Raw genomic sequence first — 21,965 nt, 5'->3', positions numbered from 1 at the left:
TTAACTGAGAGCTTCCTCTGCCAATGACCATTTTGCATGTGTATATCGTGTGGCAGGCACGACGATACTCTATGCTCAAGGAAGCCAAGGAAATTTCCTTTACGAAAAGATCCTGGACCGACCGGGAATCGAACCCGTCACCCTCAGCATGGTCATGCTGAATACCCGTGCGTTTACCGCCTCGGCTATATGGGCCCTTACTTAACCAATTGGTTACACAGAAAAAAATATGCAATTAAAATTCAGCGAGAAATTATGCACATAAAGGGAATGCTAGAGTTAGTGCATATTTACATGAGATATCATGTAAAATTATGTTACATTTGTGTAAATTTCTGCCAATAGTCGCGTAAATCATCATGGACTCCAACCGGTTACGCGACTATTGGTGGAAATTTACACGAACGTAACGTAATTTTACATGATATCTCATGTAAATATGCACTAACTCTAGCATTCGCTTTATGTGCATGATTTCTCGCTGAATTTTAATTACATATTTTTTTCTGTGAATATCATTAGCAAATGAAAATAAAAGTTTTTATAATTTACAACCAATATTTTCAACTATTGCGCACAGGCGGGTCTCGAACCCTGATCGAGTGATTGCCTGTCGCACCCGATAGCCCCTACAGCAACGGGACTCAGTGAGAGTGCGTGAGAGTAATTAAAGGCTACGCTTTCGTAGGTACTACAGTCGCATTGGAAGAGGAAAGCGGAATCTATTTTTAAATTCGAGGTTCATTACCCGAACAGGAATGCATAACTGACACATAACTGCAGCATACCAGAATCAGGTATTATACCAAAATGAGGTGTTAGTCGGTTACCCAGGTATTGAAAATAACTCATCTTGGTATTTTATAGGTACCCGAGCAGGAACGAATAACTGACACATAACTGCAGCATACCAAAGTCAGGTATCATACCAAGACTAGGTATTGGTCGGTTATTCTGGTACTGAAAATAACTTGCTTTGGTATTTTGTAGGTATTGATAAAATACCTCAACTAGTTATTGGCTTGGTGTTGAGGACTGCTTGAGGTATTATTCAATTATGGAAAAATCGCTATTTGTATGGAAGAATCGCCAAGGATGGAAGAAAATCACTTCTAACGATAAATAATACACCATACGAATAATCAAAGATAGCCGTTGCTCTTGCGGTAGCATGATGCGACACCCTCGCGCAGTGCTCGTATCACAAAGTAATCAAACATCTGATGCACGCTTTATCGCGGGATCCATCGTTATCGGATCATGTTACAAGTCGCGATAAACTTTATTCATCACGATTAAGGCCACTTTTGCACCCGGAACCAGTTTGTTATTCTTCAGCTATTTTCTCCAGCTCGGGTATTGATAAAATACCTCAACGAGTTATTGGTTTGATGTTGAGGACTATTCAATTATGGAAAATACCGCTGATTATTATTTAGGTATTGCCATACTTAATGTCGTTATTCACGTGTTATGCACAGAATACACGCCAGTTATTATTTTAGGTATTTTACCTCTTATGCAGGGCTTCCTAATAACTCGTTCGGTTTTCCATACCTGAGTTTGTTATTCTTCAGCTATTTCCTCCTGCTCGGGTATACTGTCAGTTTTGGGATAGCTTAGAAATATGCGTTTGCCCGAGCAGGAGAAAATGGCTTAAGAATAACAAATTCAGGTATGGAAAACCCAATACCTACAACCTAAATGAGTTATTAATTAGCCCTGCATAAGAGGTAAAATACCTCAAATAATAACTGGAGTGTATTCTGTGCATAACTAGTGAATAATGACATCAGGTATTGCAATACCTAAATAATAATCGGCCGATTTTTCTATACAAAAAGCGATTTTTCCATAATTGAATAATACCTCAAGCAGTTCTCAACATCAAACGAATATCACGTTGAGGTATTTTATCAATACCTACAAAATACCAAAGTAAGTTATTTTCAATACCTGGATAACCAACCAATACCTTGTCCTGGCACAAATTTCCCTAATGGAGGAGAACGTGCCTCTGGAGCCGACCTACTGATACCTGAATACCTTGTCTTGGTATGATACCTGACTTTGGTATGCTGCAGTTCCCCAGCAAAGTTTCATAACAATCGGATAGCATACTGTGTTATTTGATATCAAAAATAATTAACTAAATTTGTTCCCATTGTGGTTGAATAAGCAGGCAACATAACAAACATGATAACAACCAAGAATACCCGTGATACCATTAAAATATCTCATTATGTTATCATCAAAGGCATCCTGATAACAACTTCTGTAAATCTATCAATTTTATCCAATTGAAAACTCATTTTGTTATCAGAAAGATATTTGCAACGGTCATTGATAACTAACTTCCGTTGTTGTCGTCGACGATGGTGCCCCCAGTTTGACAGGTAATGGTAACATGAACTACCAAGTTGATAACACAAAATTGTAAAATGAGTTCTTAAGCGAACACTAGTTATCAGTTTGTTATTGCTCAGTTATTGGACTTTGCTCGGGTTATGTGTCAATTATTCGTTCCTGCTCGGGTGGAAGCCAATAACACATTTTGTTATCATGTAGTATTTTTATGTTATCGCGATAGACTAAACTTATCGATAACTGAATTCGTTATCATCTGGTTATCATCAATTGAAAAAGATGATAACACCGATAATACAGTTTACAATCAGAGTGATATCACTATGGTATTCGCCTTTGCTCAGGTAAATGTAAAGTTAAACAAAATATTATATAACACAATTAGTTATCAACTTAAACTCAATGATTACTCAACCTCGGGGATTATAGAAACAAAGAACTTTCGTACATTGCTAACAACATTTTTGGTGGATTTTCAAGAAGGTTGCACCGTGCTATAAGAGTCCCAACTGTAGTGTTAATGCTGTGTCTCTCAGTTTCGTACGAACGTTTGTTATCATCGAACCATTGCACACGATCATAATAATCATGTACGACTCATCCCCTAATGCTCACCATCACTACTGTGCTAGGTGAGTGGGATACATGGAGTATGGGGATGCTTCCTCTCTCGATTCGAATTCAGATGCCCTGAGGCAAACCAAATGGAAAAACCGCACATGCATACTCACTACCCAGTCAGCAGCCAAGAATATCTACAGTTCCGTGATATTTAAGGATTCGGCAAAGGCTTCCATTCCATCCATGTTCTCTTCCATGTAGAAAAGCAACAATAGCAATATGGGGTGCGGCGATGGTGTCTTCATTCCAGAGAGGTATAGGATGGATGCTACAGATTCGGATATCGACTTGTATTTCTTACCCTCAAGGGTATGCGCCGACCCTGAAGGGAAGCATAGATTTAACGAGCTTTCCCGGGCGGTGGTGGTGGTTGGCTGTACGGAACGAACGAAAGAAGCTAGATAGCAGAAAAGGTCCTGACGACAGAGAGCGAAAGAAGCTTCGACAGCATTCATACAAATTGATTTTTTATTTTCTCCGATTGTCTTTGGGTGGTCGCTTGGAACTGCAGGGTAGACATTTCGATTACAAGTTATGGAACGTACAGGAGTACGATGCGAATATTCAGATGTAGGGTATGAGTACCCTTTTCTATCCTATGCTCCTATGTCCCACGGTGTCATCCTTCACGAATTCCTCTAGGTATTCTTCGTAGGATTTCTCTGGGAATTCTTGCAGGGATTCCTCTAATAAAATCTTCAGGGGTTCCTCCGGGAATTCTTGAAGGGGCTTCTCCAGGAATTCATCTAGAGATTTCTCTAACAATCCTCTAGAAATTCCTATGGAGATTCCTTCACGAATTCCTCCAGAATTCTTCCAACGATTCTTCCAGGGATGCCTCTTGGAATTACCTCAGTGATTCTTCAAGAAATTCCTTCAGGAATTCCTCCACGAATTTCTCCAGGAATTCATCCAGGAATTCCCTTGGAAACGCTTGCAGAGATTTCTTTCAAAAATTCCCCCAGGGATTCTTCCGGGAATTCCTGTTGGGGTTTCTCCAGGAATTCATCTAGAGATTCCTTAAGGTATTCATCTACAGATTTCACCAGAAATTTATCCAGAGATTTCTTCAGGAATTTCGTCAAAAATTCTTCCAGAGATTTCTCTAGGAATTCTTGCAGGGATTACTCTTAAAATTCCTCCAGGGATTTCTCTGGAAATTCTTGCACAAGTTTCTCTAGGAATTCATCTAGAGATTACTCTATGCATTTATTTACAGATACCTTCTATTCTCATGAAAAGCTTCATCGTCCGGAGCGGGAATCGAACCCTCACCCTATTGCAGGGTGCGATTAGAAGCTTGGTGACCCTAACCGCACGGCTACGAGGCTCCACAATTTCGTCAAATATTATCTCAGATTTTTCTGCAGAAACTCTTCCAGAATCTATTCGTTTGCATTATTCAGGATATTTTTTCTGTATACCTGCAGAGGGCTCTCCAGTCTACCATGTATTATTTCAAAAATTCTTAAAAAAAAATGTTTTACCAGTTTTTTCATCAGTGATTTTCTGAAGAATTCCTCCAGGATTTTGTTTTGTTTCTGTCTCTAAAATAAAGCGTATTGAATTGAATTGTTTTGTTTCTGCAGGATTTCCTCCAGAACTTTCTCCAGTACTTCAGGAATTTTTGTGTACTAATATCCCTTCAGAAGTTGTAAGAGAAATTCTTCTAAGAATATCCTCCAGATGTATCTCTCAGATATTTGTTGAGGGATGCCCAATTATTTGTTATGTTGATAACGGTTTTCAGTTGATGTAAGAAAAATTGACTCTTTTAGCACAGAGCAAACCAAAGACGACCGATCAGCAAGCGGTAGACCTAGACTTTCAATAATGAAAGATCGTTCGGAGAATCGTTTTTGATTTTGATATTGATCCTCACTTCACTAGTGTGTTTGTTACAGGGATCTTCCAGAAATTTGTTGAAATATTTTTTCAAGAATTTTTGTCTGTAATTTCTGGAGGGATTTTTGCAGACATTTTTTAGCAGGTTCCTCCAGATTTATCCAGGAATTGGTCTAGAAATTTCTCAGTCTATTTTTCCTTGGTATTACTTCCAAAGTTCCTCTAGAAGATTCTCTCCGGTAAATTTTCAATAGTTTCTTCTAAGAATCTCCATAGGTAACACTTTGGGGAAACACTGGAAGTTTTTTTTGAGGGATTCCTTCAGACAATTCTCCAGAGATTTCCTTCAAAATTCCTTAAGGATTTTTAGTCAAGAACTCTTTCTGTATTTTTGTGCACTTTCTGAGAAAACTTTTGAAAAAAATCTTTGGAGGAATATCTGAAACAAATCCTGCAGAAATCTATGTAACCAACTCAGGAGATATTTCCTTCGGAATCGCAGGAACAATTTCTTGAAGAAAATCTTGTAGGAATTTACGCAGGAATTCTTGAAAGTATTGTTAGAAGAACCCTTGGAGGAATTTCAGAAAGAATCTCTGTAGGATTTAAAAAGAAATTTTGGAACAAAAATTCTGAAAAAAACCATAGATAGACTTTTAAAGCAATCACACCCTAATAAATCCTTAAAATTCTAAAAAAGTCAGATATTTTTGAAGGTATTCCAGAAAGCATTCGCGCAGAAACTGCTGGAAGAATCCCTGAAGGTAGGGTCTGGGACCATTTGAGCAGGAGCACCTATTTTGGACACTTGCTGTTTAACTAAGGCAATGTCAAACCAATTGATATGATTTTTTGTACATGGCTAGATACTGTGTGTATCTTACCGTATTCCAAAAATAAAGTTCATTGGTAGCAAATTGGCTGAGTTACAGCAGCAAGTGCCCAAAATAGGTGCTCCTGCCCAAATGGTCTCAGACCCTATTTCTGAAGAAATTTCCAATATAATGCATGTAAAAATCTCAGAAGGATCGTTTTATGAATCTCTAGAGGAATTACTGTAGAAGTCCCAGGGAAATTCTTGAAGAAATTCCAGGAGGAATTCCTGAAAAACTTCCTGAAAAAATAGAAAAAAAAACTCATCGAAACACCCTTGGTGGAATTTATAGAAAAGTTTATTGATCGATTTTTAGGAAAATTTCTGGAAAAAGCTGGAGTAAATTGCTTGGAGGATTTTCTGAATGTATTTGGATTGGAAGCGAATGGAGCGTTCTGTGGACATATTTCAGAAGAAAGTGCTGCAGACACGTCTATATAAGCTTGTGCAAAGATCCTCAGACAAAAAAAAACTTGAAATATTTCTTAAGGAATTCTTATTGATATTCTTAGCCAATATTTATGAAAAAAAAAAACCTTGAAGAATCAATGGCAAAATTCTTAGAGTAATCCTTAGAGAAAATGCCGGAGAAATTTTCAGTAAAATCATGGAGTGAGCTTGGAGCAAATCCTTAAAGAGTCTCTATATGAACTATTGCAGGAATCTCAAGAGAGGAATTCCACGGAGTCATGTCAGTCGATCCTGAGCGACCATTTCAAAAATATCTGAAACTTTGCACAGTTTTTCAATTTCATCTAAATCGCCTTTTTTCGATATCAAACCTTCATATTCACTCACGACTAACTTTTCAAAAGGGTGTATGCGAAAATAGTTCAAAAATATTCTAAAAGCTGTACAGCAAAAACGGATTGTTCGATTGTTATGAATTTTTCAGCAAAGTTAGATAACTAAATGATGATTCCTTAGAAAATATACACTGTAAAAAATTTCTTTTTTTACTATAAAAAATATGATCTTTGTCACAAAAACTCAAATATCTCAGAACCCTATCTTTTTACCAACGTCAATTTTTTAGGGAAAATGGCCCATTATATCAGCTATCTACCATAAAATTTTGGTGATGGTAAACTGATAAACAAAAAAGTTATGACATTTCAAACATTTTACAATTTTTACATTTAGTAACAAAAAAAAAATTTTTTTTTCTGTGTAAATTATTTCGAGAACTATATTTTGATGCTGATTTTATTGTAAAGGCTACCGCATGAATTAAACAAGTTGTTTTCATGATATTTTTGTTTGATTATTTATAATTACTATAGTATCTATTTGAACCTTACACGCGATCCAGTGTTGTGATCAAAAATATTGAGATTGTCATACTTTTTATTGTACGTGACTGGTGAAAAAATCCCTTGATAGTGTTGAAAAGCTGTTGATCATAAGAAAAATGGAATTAAACTTATTTTGAAGACGAAAGCTGCATAATAAAAGTTTTATATATACGCGTATACGTCTAGTTGATCTGCAAAAAAATACCTCTTAGGGTCGATTTCTTCACCCTGGCTTAGGCGTTAAGCCAGGTTTAACTATATGGGTAAGCCTGGCTTACGGGTTAAGCCGAGGTGAAGAAATCGGCCCTTAGAGAACAGACTTTATGATCGGAAAAATGCGAGTAACTTCAACAACAACAAATGCATGAGAGGTACATACCACAGACAAACAGACAAAACGCCTAGAACAATTTTCGTGAAAATCCATCGCCCAGTTCACACTACCACCACCTGGTGGAAATGTTTCACGAAACACTGCGTTGTGCAATATCGTCATCAGAAGGCGCTAGTGTGAAACGTCAAACGCAAAGAAAAACGATGGGCACTCTTCTGGTTATGAAAGCCACAACCAAGATTCAAAATGATCGTTAAAGGCGTGGTCAATGAAAATTTCGTCAGTGTTACGTTTGTTTGTCTGTATACTAGGGTGGCCCACACTTATATGAAAAACAAAAATTTCGAAAAATGCTAAGTCTTACCTCCTAAATAAGTTGTTTTGGACTCCCAGAAGCTACGTTCAAAATTTGAGTAAAATCGGTTGAGCCTAAGGGGGCGCTCAAAACGCTTGAAGTTTATATGGGAAAACTTGGCCAAATGTATGTAGAAATTTTAAGTTTTCTAATTTTGCCGCTAGGTGGCGCTGTAAGCGTTCAATAATCAAACCCTTTGGTATTATTGTAGGTGACTATATGCCAAACAACTTTGTCGAAGACCGCAAAGTGATCCGACGCCTGTGAAAAAAGGTTATACCCTAGGCAAAGTGAGGCAAAGTAGTGAGATTTCATTATTGATATTATTCTTTTACATGTATTGGAAAAACAACAATAAAGTTTATCCTCACTTTACCAAGGGTATAACTTTTTTCACAGAAGTTGGATCACTTTGCGGTCTTCGACAAAGTTGTTTGGCATATAGTCACCTACAATAAGACCAAAGGGTTTGATTATTGAACGCTTACAGCGCCACCTGGCGGCAAAATTCGAAACCTAAAATTTCTGCATACATTTGGCCAAGTTTTCCCATACAAACTTCAAGCGTTTTGAGCGCCCCCTTAGGCTCAACCGATTTTGCTCAAATTTTGAACGTAGCTTCTGGGACTCCAAAACAACTGATTTAGAAGGTAAGACTTGGCATTTTTCGAAATTTTTGTTTTTCATATAAGTGTGGGCCACCTTACTGTATACATACCATGAAAATGCTCACGAAAAAGCAAAAAAATACTACCGCTATGGATATTAAAAAATTTATAGTAAATTTTTTCTTCATCCAAGCAAACAACACCAAACTAGTCAGTTAAAACTAATAAGTGATTTTGTTTATTATAATCTAACGAACAACATGAACAGTCGCTTTCTCAAAGGTCTTCAACTCAACGCTCTCTTGTAGACCGCTTGTGAAAAAAAAAATGTTCAAAAGAGTTACGAAATCTCATAGATAAACTGAAAGAGACTGGTTATGCCCAAATTGAATACAAATTTACGCATTTGCACGTCCTGCCGTCTAGACTTTGACAAACGAGCCATCTGTATATCATCGGTAAAGCAGGGCGCAGGAAGTTCGAAAACGACAACAACTGAGAAATTGCCAGAAGTGCTAAGTGCAGAGAGTCATGCCACCGTACCATCAGCGACATCTGTTTAAACAATTTAATCACGCCTCTTTTCAAAAATGCTTTGAAATATACTTCAACATTTATACCCATTTCAATATTTTTAACGTTGCAAAACACGCTTTCAACATTCATCTTGAAGAAGAGGGAAAACACTTGTCCTCAAATGTAACAGCAAATTAATCAATAAACGACTAATGCGCGGAGGGCGTGATAAAATCGGAACAGTACTGTACATATAATATACATAATACATAATAACAACAGATTGTTTTACTCACGCAAGGCCATTAACAATAAAATCAGCATCAAACTGCGCTTTCCGGCCGAAATAATTTACACTAAAAAAAATATTACTAAATGTGAAAATTGTGGAATGTTTGAATTGTCATAACTTTTTTGTTTATTAGTTTATCATCACCAAATTTTTATGGTAGATTGCTAATACAATGGACCGTTTTCCCTAAAAAATTACATTGGTAAAAAGATAGGGTTTTGAGATATTTGAGTTTTTGTGACAAAAATGATATTTTTTAATGTTAAAAAAAGATTTTTTTTTCACAGTGTACATTTTCTTAGGAATCACCATTTAGTTATCTAACTTTGCTGAACAATAAAATCTGCATCTAACTGCGATTTCTGATCGAAATAATTTACACAGAAAAAAATATTTACCAAATGTGAAAATTGTGAAATGTTTGAAATGTTATAACTTTTTTGTTTATTAGTTTACCATCACCAAATTTTTATGGTAGATTGCTAATACAATGGACCGTCTTCCCTAAAAAAATTACGTTGGTAAAAAGATAGGGTTTTGAGATATTTGAGTTTTTGTGACAAAAATGATATTTTTTAATGTTAAAAAAGATGTTTTTTCACAGTGTATATTTTCTTAGGAATCACCATTTAGTTATCTAACTTTGCTGAAAAATTTATTGCAATCGAACGAACCATTTTGGCTGTGCAGATTTTTGAATATTTTTGAACCATTTTCACATACACCCTTTTGAAAAGTTAGTCGTGATTCAAAATAAAAATTTGATATCGGAAAATGACGATTTAGATGGAACTTAAAAACTGTGCAAAGTTTCAGTTCAATAGAAAATCATGAATTAAAAAATTTCCTTAATTTTGATGCTGTTGCTTGGAATCGCTCAAATCAATCAATCAATCTTGCCTGAATCACTGAAATTAATAATGTCACAATCTCTAGAGGAATTCCTGCAGACTTTTTTTTGGAGGAAACCATGACGAGACTATAGGACACATGCCTGCGGGAACTTTCAATTTAATCCATAGAGCCATTAAGGCTTCTTACGGCATCATCAGCATCGGCAGCCATGTTGGATATGCGGCTCGAAATTTCAAAGCGATGATTCTCTGCAACCAAAGCGAATATTCGTATGAAAAAGTATCACTCTATTAGCTCACTCGCAGTGATTACGATGTTACTTTTTCTGCGGTGTTGCTGCAGAATTGACAGTTTTTTATCACTTCAAAAACGCGAGGCAAACAATCATTGAAAAGCAAAAAGTCAATGATTCGTTTGAAAGCTTCGTGATGCATTATGACACCTTAATAAACAAATCATTGAGGACTTTTTTTTTAAGAAAAGCCGGAACGAATTTCTGAAGGAATGTGTAGAATACTTTCTGATGAAACCACTGGAAGAACTCATGAAAGAATATTTAAAAGAATTTCTGAAGCATTCTCTGTGGAAAACTCTAAAGGAATCCCTAAAGAAATGATGTTTTCAACGATTCCCTAGATGCATTTCTGGGGTAGCCCTAGCGGAGTTTCAGAGGGAGCACATGGAAATTTATCTAAAGGAATTCTTGGAGTAAATTTTTGTAGATATTTTTGTGGGAAAACCTGAAACAAGCCCTGGAAAAATTTCCTAAGGAATGTCTGGAATAATTGCTAAAGAAACCGATGGAGGAGTCTCGGGAAAAACTGGTTTTAGGAAGACTTCAAGAACGAATTCTTGGAGTAGATTTGAAGGGAATCCTTAGAAAGCTTGTTAAAGGAATTCTTGAACAAATTCATGGAGGAATCTCATAAAGAATTTTTGGATGAATCTCCAGCGATGTTTCTAAAGAAATCCCTGGAAGAATTGTGGAAGGTTTTCTAATGAAACCCTTTGAGAAAATTCTGATTTTGTTTGAAAGCATCGCTGAAAACATTTCTGGATGAATCCATTGATGATTTCCTGAAAGACTTATGGGTTTCTGAAAGAAACTATGAAGGAATTTCTGAAAAAAATCATGGAAGTTTTTCTCCCAGGAATTCTTTGATAAATGTTTGGAGCATCATCTGACGGACATTTTAGAGGAACGTTTGATCCAGTGCAACGAAAAAGTTCTAAAAGACCCCGTGGAAGATTTCTTGAATAAACTTTCTGGAGTATTTTCTATAGGAATCTAAGGAACCATTTCGGAAGAAATCAAAGGAGGATAGTTTTATGAAGGAGTTCCTTAATTAACTTTTGAAGTGATCTCTGGAATTGTTGGGAGAAATTCTTGACGAAACTACGATTTCCTGAAATCGCCAAAATTATTCTCACAGTAATCTCTCCGAGAGAATTTCTGGCAGAATTTCTAAAAAAAATCCCTGGAAGATTTTCTGTTAAAAAAACTGGAGAATTTTTTGAACACTTAGCTGGAGTGTTTTTTACAGGAATCTATTGAGTTTTTTTTAAATATTCATGGTTGGCGCTCTAAATGAACCCTTCGATACATTTCTGAAGGAATCTATCAAAGAATGTCTGAAGCAATAGTTAAAGGATTTCCTTAAGATATTCTTGGAGGATTTTTTGAAGCAGTCTATGCAAGATTTATCTGTAGAAATATCTGTATTAATTCTTGTATGATAATTAGAATTAGTTAAAATTCACGAATAAACAGAAATAAAAAAAATTGTAAGAAACAAGAGAAATTCCTGAAGAAAATTTCCAACTAAAGATTCATATAGATATATTTTTTTAAAGTCCTAACAAGCTCAACGCACAAATCGCGTATGGAAGCGATTTTTTTCAATTCAAATGAAATTTTGCTCATGTTTGTAAGCTTCTATCTAGAAAATTGTTTCGTGTTATTTGTTTAGCAATATTGTTCGCCTGACTTTTGAAATGGCCGTATGAAAAAATCATATTTTTTTCTTGTACAAAAAAATACAACTCAAAAACGCTTTGTTGGACATCTTTCAAATGTTCGAAGATATTTGAGGATATTTGAACGACTTCAAGAAAAAAAATCACACAGAGAGTATTATTCAAAAAAACCGTGAGAAATCCTCTTATGTAATAATTGGACAGTTGTAGGCTGTCTGAAAAAAACGATGTTCGAAATGTCAAGGTTCTCAACCCTTAAATAAATGATATGCGAATTTTTTGAGAACATTTCGATTTTCCAAAAATCATTTAGAGGTTTCGCCATGGCGATTTTTGAAAAATGACCCTTTTTATGAAAATTCACAAAAAAAATCTTTTATTCAGTTTGTGAATCTTTTCATTATTTCTGTATTTTTCTATAAACCCTTAGGCATTTTTGAAGGGTATTAGTTTTTGAAATATTGTGTTCATATCGACGGCAGACATATTTCAAATATTGGCAAAACTTTTTATGTTAGGAATATCGTTAGGTCTTTGTTACACTCCAAAATATTAAAAAGAGTTAGGCTTAAAATAACATCTGTACCTGTGGGATGATCAAGCTAGTTTGAAGAAGATTTTTTTTTATTCTGGGGTGGTCTGCATTAGATTAATGAAGAATGATCATGGTTGAAAATAAAAAAAAAATGTACAGATTTTTTTTAGCAAATTTTGACGAAAAAAATCTTAAAACAGACTATTCATCAGCACAAAAACGGTTCTACCGTCAAATAAACACAATATTGCAAAAACTTAGAATGCCTAGCTATCCATAGAAAAATACCAAAATATAGGATGTCCCAGAAAGTATGGCCATTACTTCAAAGCTATGCAATTTGGGAATGGATGCATTAAAAAGCTTTATTTTCACACATATCCTGCCTTCACATATTAACATCAAATGCCAATCATTAGAATTTGCTTTTTACACTTCGTTTGAGTGCGGTAAAACATTGTCTAAAAGAACTTTTAACCCTTATGTGGCCGACAGGGTACCCGGGTACCCAGCGCCCATTTAAAAAGCATGGTGTAGAAAAAAGCAAAAAGTTTGTCGGACACATAACGGTTAAAACTTATAACACCAATACAATAACCACCAAAACAACAACACCACTAAACAAATTATTTTCTACGCATGAAATTTGATAAAAATTAAAAAAAAATCCGCGATTTTCTACATGCGTATCTATTATACAACAATTGGTTTGAATTGAAAGCATAAGCTTTCGATCCTGAAAATTTCATTCAAACTCCAAAATCGATATTTTTGAAAATCCGAATTTCTAATAGTTAAAAACAAGCTCCATCACAGCATGCAAAGAAAGACAATTAAATTTCCCTATAAGTTAAATAAATGCTACTGCTTTATTAAGTGTAGATTGAATTGTTTTTATTCTTGTTGAAACAACTCGAATGTCTGTGGGCATGTCTTATCCAGAAAAAGAAAAGGCAAAATGTTTCGATTTTCTCAAAATTCTGAAGTGGCACACGCAAATCATATTCTTGTAAAAAAATCAATCAAGCTCCTGGAAACATGTTTTCGAATATTTCACTCCAAAAGGAATCGAAAATAATGTAAAATTTGTGAATTTGGCAAAACAGTTAGAAAGTAGTGTGCAGGAGTTTCAAAAGTACTTTTTCATTTCAAACATTCTGCATACAAGAATACTTTTACACCCGATTCTTTTTTTGCACGGGTCTGGTTTTTGCTATAACTCAGTCAATTTTATACACATTCCCATGAAATTTTGTACACTGGTAGTACTAATGTACCTACATGTGTACAAAATTTCATGAGAATTGGTTGAAAAGTGACTGAGTTATAGCAAAAACCAGACCCGTGCAAAAAAAGAATCGGGTGTAAATGTTTAAACTCTTTACCTTTACAGGCATCAATACCCAAGCAACACACATGTTATAATAGAGCTACGATAGCGCAAGTTTTGGTTGTATAGAAGTTTATTTAACGTAATTCTAACATTGTGTTGAAATAACATGAAATAAACTTCTATACAACCAAAACTTGCGCTGTCGTAACTTGTATATAACATGTGTGTTGCTTGGGTAAAAATACTTCGAATACAAATACAAAAATATAAAAAAATATTGTTTGTTAAAACATGATTGTATTCTCGCTTTGAAAAGTTGTGCCCATACTTTCTAGGACACCCTATATTGAAAAATTTCGGAAAATGAAAAAAATGTTAGGAAATTTTTTTTTTTTTTGAGAATTTTCATGAATAAGAGTCATTTTTCAAAAATCGCCTTGGCGTAACCTTTTAATATATTTTTTTAGAAAATTGAAATGTTCTACAAAAATTCTTAAACTATGCATATCTTTCATTTAAGGGTTGATTACCTTGACTTTATGAACATCGTTTTTTTTGGGGCAGTCTAATGGACAACCTCTTATTTGATGAGTAATTTGGAGTAACCTCGATGACACCACTGGTTCTGGAATTATTATGTGCACAACAGTGTATGTGTTAGATGTTAATCGAATCCCATCCGAAAGATATTTTGATTGTAAAAAAAGCAAAACGATGTGCGACTGTGGAATCGAGTTCAGTTCTACGCCTACTGGCGACGGAGATAGTCGAGTGACTCCTTAGCTTGATGGAATAGAAGCGCCCGTCTAGCAAATTGGGAATCGTGAGTTCGAGTCTCATCGGAGTACGTGGATTTCTTTTCATATTCCAAATCTCAATTTGTTCATCGAGCACATGTTTCTGCTGTGCACATGGATGTCAAAGCATTTCCAACAATCAGGTATCAGAAGGCCGGCTCCAGAGGCACTTTATCCTCCATTAGCGACATTTGTGCCATCGCCAAAATAATAGCCTATTTCTTCATCTACCTGAGGGAAAAGGAAGGAAATAAGGATAAGGATGGGGATAAGGACAGGTAGGGAAATAGGAAAAGCACCCTAGAAGAGGATACTAACGCATAAGCGTACCACAATGGGTTCAAACAGCGCCCTGAAAAGGGCACTGTAATAATGCATAAAGCGAAAGAGAGCCTAAAACTCTTCACCACAGCGGGTTAAGAACAACAGAATATCCTGAATATTCAGGTCTCTGAAGTCAGGTTCACTTAATAAGTGTTTACCGAATGCTCGGAAACGCAGTTGCGCAAAAACTGGACAGTTGCATATCAAATGATATGAAGTTCCATAATCGAATTCACAGCTATCACATGCAAATGAACCAGCTTGATGAATATGCGCCATGTGATAGCTGAGTCGGCAGTGGCCAGTCAATGCTTCGACCAGAATGCTGCGATTCTGCTTTGGCAGATTTGTAAGATACTTCGCCACCCTTGGAGATGGCTCAGTACAATACAATTTGGTTTGACGACATGACTCCAAACTATTCCAGTATTGTCTGTGTTGAGTAGCAACCCAGGTGTGAATCTGAAGCTTTACCCAACCTTTCGATATCGGAATAGCTGGTTCAGGGCCTATGAAGTCATGTGATGCTCCAGTGCGAGCTAACTCATCAGTCAATCATTTCCAGCGATGGAGGAATGGCCAGGCACCCATACAAGGTGAACAGCGTTTGCTGCTTTCAGCTCCGCGATTTGAGTTCGACAAGCGATAACTATCTTCGACCTGGGGTTGGCCGAAGCAAGTGCTTTAATAGCAGCCTGGCTATCTGAACAGAAGTATATTACTTTGCCCATTACGTGCTGCTGAAGTGCTGATTGCACTCCGCACATAAGAGCAAAGATTTCGGCCTGAAAAACGGTGCAATGTCTACCAAGTGAATAAGACTGATACAGCCTTACACTGTCCGACAAAAAAAACTTTTGCCGTGATCAGAGACCCCATTAGTAGGGCATAAAAGCGCATGGAAAATGTAGAAAAATGCCATTTTCAAATCTGTTGGAGCACCCCTAGAAACTTTTTGAGATGAGTTTGAATTTTATTCATTTTTGAAGGTTTGACAAGAGCTTCAGAAATCATCATAAACACTTTTGAAATACAATATCTTTGAAATGCAATTTTGTGCACCGCTGAAATTTTCACAGATCTGAGCAGCAACTTTGATAAATAACTAGTCTAAATTTCAGCCTATTACGACATTCCATTTCATTGATACATATCCGGGAAGAATCATATATGACTTATATAATACAAATCCTTGAAGTTTTCTCTTAATTAAATCACAAAAAGCAAGCCCCTATCCTTATCTAATCATAACAAAATAACTATTTTACTTTGATTTTACTTCGAAATGCTACACTTATGATCTTAATATTTGAATTCAAATTTTTGAGAAGAAAATCCGGTTGAAATTACTAACGTGGTAAGCCTGTGTAAAAAATTAAAAAAATCTAATACATTTATATTTTGCGATCAGTACAAAAAAAAACGTGTCCAGTGTTTTCGTGGTTTGTCTATATTCACTTAATGTTTCGAAAAACCTCCTAGCCATTCCAAGGTGGTAAAATTGATTACTTTATTGAATAAAACAACCCTATTTCAATACATTGAATTGAAGCTGGCATTGCGCAGAAAACATGGTTTAAGTTCAGGACTGTTCAAAACAATGCAATCTTTAAAAAATGCAAGCCAAAAATGAGAACATTTTCCATTTACTATTAGTAATCGTACAAGCACTGTAGTTTTCATCACATTTTTGTTAGTTTCACAATAAAGAATGTGTATGTTGGGGCATTACCATTGAAGACACTTTTATGAAATTAATTGAATTTGTAATGTTGTAAAATATTTTCAATCTTAATTTGAAGCTTAACCCTAAAAGGGATACCTGGGGTCCATTGGACCCCAGGCGCCTTTCAGAGCTCGTCTTTGATGGAACACACTCAGCGAGGTGACGAAACTGAGGCCATGAAGGTATCCCTTTTAGGGTTAATAATGTCCTCCACGACTGTAAAATGGCTTTATAACTTCCAGCGGCATAGGGTCTGGAACCATTTGGGCAGGATAACCAATTTTGGGCATTTATGTCTATAACTCAGTCAATTTAGAACCGATTGACTTGATTTTTGAGACACGATCAGATACGCACAGTATCTACCTATGTGCAACATATCAAGTCAATTCGGTTTGGAATTGACTGAGTTATAGCAGCAAGTGCCCAAAATAGTTGCTCCTGCGTAAATGGTCCTAGATCCTATTTGTTAATATAGTGTTATATACTATCTATCCAGAAACACTAAGGCGAATTAATATAATTTATTTACTTAAGGCGAAACTGGAAACATGTCCTCACTTTTTGGTTTTTGATTTTTTATTAAATAACGAAGCAATATTTTCAAAACCGGTTTTCGTACATATGTAGACTCTACATACATACATACATACATACATTGTAGAGTATGGATCAAGGTATCTTCTATTTTTTTTTCTGTGGTGGAAAATGTTTTTCGTTTTTGCAGAAACCATTGTTGAACAAAATTTCACAAAAAAATGGTTTATGCAAAAATGGAAAACATTTTCCACCACAAAAAAATTTAGAACATACCTTGATCCATACTCTACATGTGGACGAAACCCGATTTTGAAAATATTGCTCCGTTATTTAATAAAAAATCAAGAACCAAACAAATGAGAAAATGCTTCCAGTTTCGCCTTAAGTCCAAATTTGTTTCAATGCAGAGGTCGTTGGAATTTGAATATATTTTCCGCATCGTATTTAATTTTTTAAGAACATGGAACTGCTTGATATCCACCAGGTCAAGCAATCTGGAACGGTACACACCAAATCATTGAAAAGCATTCTCATCCATATGCGATGTATGGATATTTAAATTTGGGCACGACTCGAAATTCGATCAAAACAAAATACTTCCTTGAATTAAGTGGACGTAGTGTATTTTGCCTGAATTCTGATTCTAATCCATCGCATTCAAAATCGCAGTTTATTGGTATTTGAACATGATTATGAAAGTAATATTTGATGTCAAATGTTACAATAAACTTTGTTTATTTTCATAAGCGACAAAAAAAGTTTTTGAAAACTGCAATTAGAACATTAAATTTATTTGGAAAAGTTTTTCCTTAAAACACTCATGCTGACCTCAATGAATTGATCTAACTTTCTTCCTGTGGATCCTTTGTAAACATATCCTAAAATTACTCGTATCCCAAGCAACCAAAAGTTCGGATTCCACTTGAAGAACGAACTCAGAAGTTCAAGTTTGGTTCGATTCCGGTTTCGTTGAACTTAATTCTCCAAAAAGATACTCTTGTATTGTTTATGAACTTGGAAGTACATATACAAGCTTTTGACTTCTCTTCAAAACGACATTAAAGTCGAAAAAAGGTTCAAAAAGAACTTATGTTGAACTTTAAAACAGAGTTCAATCAAATATTAACCGAACTCATGTTGAACTTTTGCGTGCCTTTAAAACTCAAATATAGTTCATTTGGACATATTCCAACAACTTGAAATCGTCCGTTCCGAACTTGTTTCAAACTTGTTTTGAACTTACTACTCAAAGTTCGGATAAATATTAACCGTACCAAAAGTGAACTTCTCTTGAACTTCGGCGACAGCGGGGCCGGGGAGAAGTTCTCATTCAATTAAATCACTCGGAAATCGAGCCCAGCAGCCACAGCTTGTGTTAATTTCACAAGTACACTTTGTTCCACTATAATATTTCAACGTACTTACTTGTAATCAACGCAAAGGATCCGTATTGTGTGGCTCAAAGGCTGCCCACGCAGCGGACAACTGTTCTCCCCAGGATTCCGCCGGGGGTTTTTCGGCTGCGATGTTTTCACACCCGTCTCACTTGTCGCTGCAGCGCGCCGGTAATCGACGCAATCGTAGTCACTGGAAACCAAGCTGAAAACTTATAATCTTTTCTCAAAGTCGATACACTGGCCCTAGTTTATTGCTTTGCACTGCGAACCACAACAAATTGAAAATGTCAAACTGTGTAAGAACACAAGAAGTTCCACGTGAACTTTTTTCGAACTTTCGACTTCAAAAAGTATTCCAAGTTCAGTGAAAGTTCACACGCGAACCTGATTGAGCTCTACTATATGATGTCAGCACATTGAGTAAAATCCCACAGTGCCTAACAACACATACATGGAGTAGTGGTTAGGCACCGGCTTTCAACGAGGAGAACCCGAGTTCAAATCTCAGTAAGTAAAAAACATCAAAAATTATTTCAAGGTATTAGTAAATTTGGATTCCATATGAACTAATGTTCCTTAATAATAAATTACTTTTGAGGACTAAACACATTTTTTTTTTCATTTTTTCGAAGCTTATTTTTAAGCTGAATAGCGTTCCTTTCAGCGACACAAGTGTACTTTTTGTGAACTGAAGTTCGGTTAATTACTTAAAAAGTGAGCTGAACAGAATGCTTTTCATCTTCCTTCGAATAGCTGATTAAGCCCAAACATGCTATTTTATCCGAACTTTTGGTTGCTTGGGATAGCTTTCCAGAATCATACTTAGTTAAACCAGATGTTTGTAATATAATTTTCATCTTCTTCAGTCAGAGTCTGAAAAATACATTAACACTAGAAAACGGACGTCACATCTAGTGACCTAGTGGAGAACTTGTAAAGAAACGTTTTCTCCTACTGGAGCGGAAATCCATCCAATATTCCGAGATGTTCGAAGTACCTAAAAGACTGACGCTGCACGGCATTAACGCATAGAAGTTTTTTAAATGGATATGAATATGGGCGTGCTTTATGGGATTAGATTAAAAAAAAAAATCTAAAAGATTTTCACTATATAAGTCCGAGTTAAGCCTTTGCGGATATGTATCAACGAAACGGAATGTCGTAATAGGTAGAAATTTTGACTAGTTATTTATCAAAGTTGCTTCTCAGATCTGTGAAAATTTCAGCGGTGCACAAAACTGCATTTCAAAGATATTGTATTTCAAATGTGTTTATGGTGATTTCCAAAGCTCTGGTCGAACCTTCAAAAATGAATAAAATTCAAACTCATCTCAAAAAGTTTCTAGGGGTGCTCCAACAGATTTGAAAATGGCATTTTTCTACATTTTCCATGCGCTTTTATGCCCTACTAATGGGGTCTCTGATCACGGCAAAAGTTTTTTTTTGTCGAACAGTGTTAGCTCACGAGAATAAACACCAGCACCTGCTCGACCTTCGAGAAGGGAGCCATCAGTGTAACATACGATGCCGACTGAAATACTTCTTTCCAGATATCCAGATGTCCACTCTTCCCGGGAAGGGAATTTCGTGGAAAATGTCCTATATGGAAAATTACAAGCAATTGTAAGATCACTTGGAGCAAGGACAACTTTGTCCCGATTCACCAAAAGTGGAAACAACGAGGTGTGTGTTGATGTGCGGTTCACAGGAGTTTCCTCTAGTAGACCGAGTACCTGTAGACGGCAAGTGCAAGAAAGTGCTTCTTGTTTGAGATGAATGTGTAGTGGAGCAACGTCAAACAGAACTTCGAGCGCTGCCGTGGGAGTTGGAGAGAACGCTCCAGATATCGCCATTAAGCACATCCTTTGGAGATAGCCCAACTTTGATTGGACCGTTCTCATTTTGCCCTTTTGCCACCACACCAGACATCCATAGTCCGAACAACAGTTGTGTAGATCCATTTGATATACTTGGGTTTTAGACCCCAAGTTGTACCAAAGGTTCGCCGGCATTGCCCGAAGGCCATACAAGCTTTCTTGATTCTGAACTCAATGTGAGGTGTCCAGGAAATCTTGGAATCAAGAGTGACTCCAACGTACTTTACCTGTTCAGTCACATCGATTTCAGAAGCAAAGAGACGCAAAGGTCGAACGCCATTGCGATTTCGCCTTTCCGTAAAAAGAACAATAGGTGTTTTACTCGGATTAACCGAAAGGCCATATTGGCGACACCAACTCTCAACTACCTGAAGGGCGCTTTGCATCAGATCGAAAAGGGTGGTGATACACATACCAACCAACAATGCTAGGTAGTCGTCGGCAAAACCATAAGTAGGAAAACCGCTATTATTGAGTTGCCTCAACAGCGTATCTGCTACGAGATTCCACAAAAGCGGTGATAAGACTCCCCCTTGGGGGCATCCACAAACACTCAATTTCCTAATCCCTGCTAGACGCAATGTCGAGAAGAGATATCGGTTTTTGAGCATTTGATGAATCCAGTTGGTAATCATTGGAGAAATACCATGATTCCGTGCGGCGTCCAATATGGCATCGAAAGGCACATTGTCAAAGGCACCCTCGATATCTAAAAAAACACCCAAGCAGGATTGCTTTTGAGCGAATGCCTTCTCGATATCGTAAATAACCTTGTGTAAAAGAGTCACAGTGGACTTACCAGATTGGTAGGCATGTTGGTTCACATGAAGAGACACGTTGGCCAGATGAACATCACAGATGTGATGATCCACAATGCGTTCTAAGCATTTCGAAAGAAAAGAGGTCAAACTGATAGGTCTGAAACTCTTTGCTTCTTCATATGACGCACGACCCACTTTGAAATAATCAAATCCCTTCTGAAGCAAAATAGGATAAATCCCATCTGCCCCAGGAGATTTGAAAGGAGCAAAGCTACTAAGTGCCCACTCAATCGATTCTATAGTTACAATACTCCGAGCCGAAGCCAGGGAATCGTAACTACAAGAAAAGACATCAGGTTCATCCGAAGATGCAATATCTACACATCCAGGGAAGTGTGTGCTGATTAAGCATTCCAGAACTTCCTCGTCAGAGGAGTTCGCCATTTGGCAAACGAAGTTCGTTCACTCGGAAATCCTTAGATTTCGCAAGGATTTTATTTAACCGACTGACTTCACTCAAACTGGAAACATTTGTACAAAGGTTTTTCCAGCCGGATCGTTCAGCAGACCGGAGAGCTTTCCTGTGGGCCTTGCGAGCCGACCTGAAAGCCTCCAAACCAGCCGAACGTCGTCTGTTCCAACTCTTTCTTCATTGTTTCCTGAGTTTCGCCAGATCAGAGTTCCACCAAGGGGTTCCTCTTGTGATCGTCACAGACAGACCGTAGAGGGCATGCTT

This window comes from Aedes albopictus, chromosome 2 (genome assembly GCF_035046485.1).
Source record: "Aedes albopictus strain Foshan chromosome 2, AalbF5, whole genome shotgun sequence".
Taxonomy (NCBI): domain Eukaryota; kingdom Metazoa; phylum Arthropoda; class Insecta; order Diptera; family Culicidae; genus Aedes; species Aedes albopictus.
The sequence above is the reverse complement of the archived record's forward strand: the minus strand, read 5'-3'. Positions refer to the sequence as shown.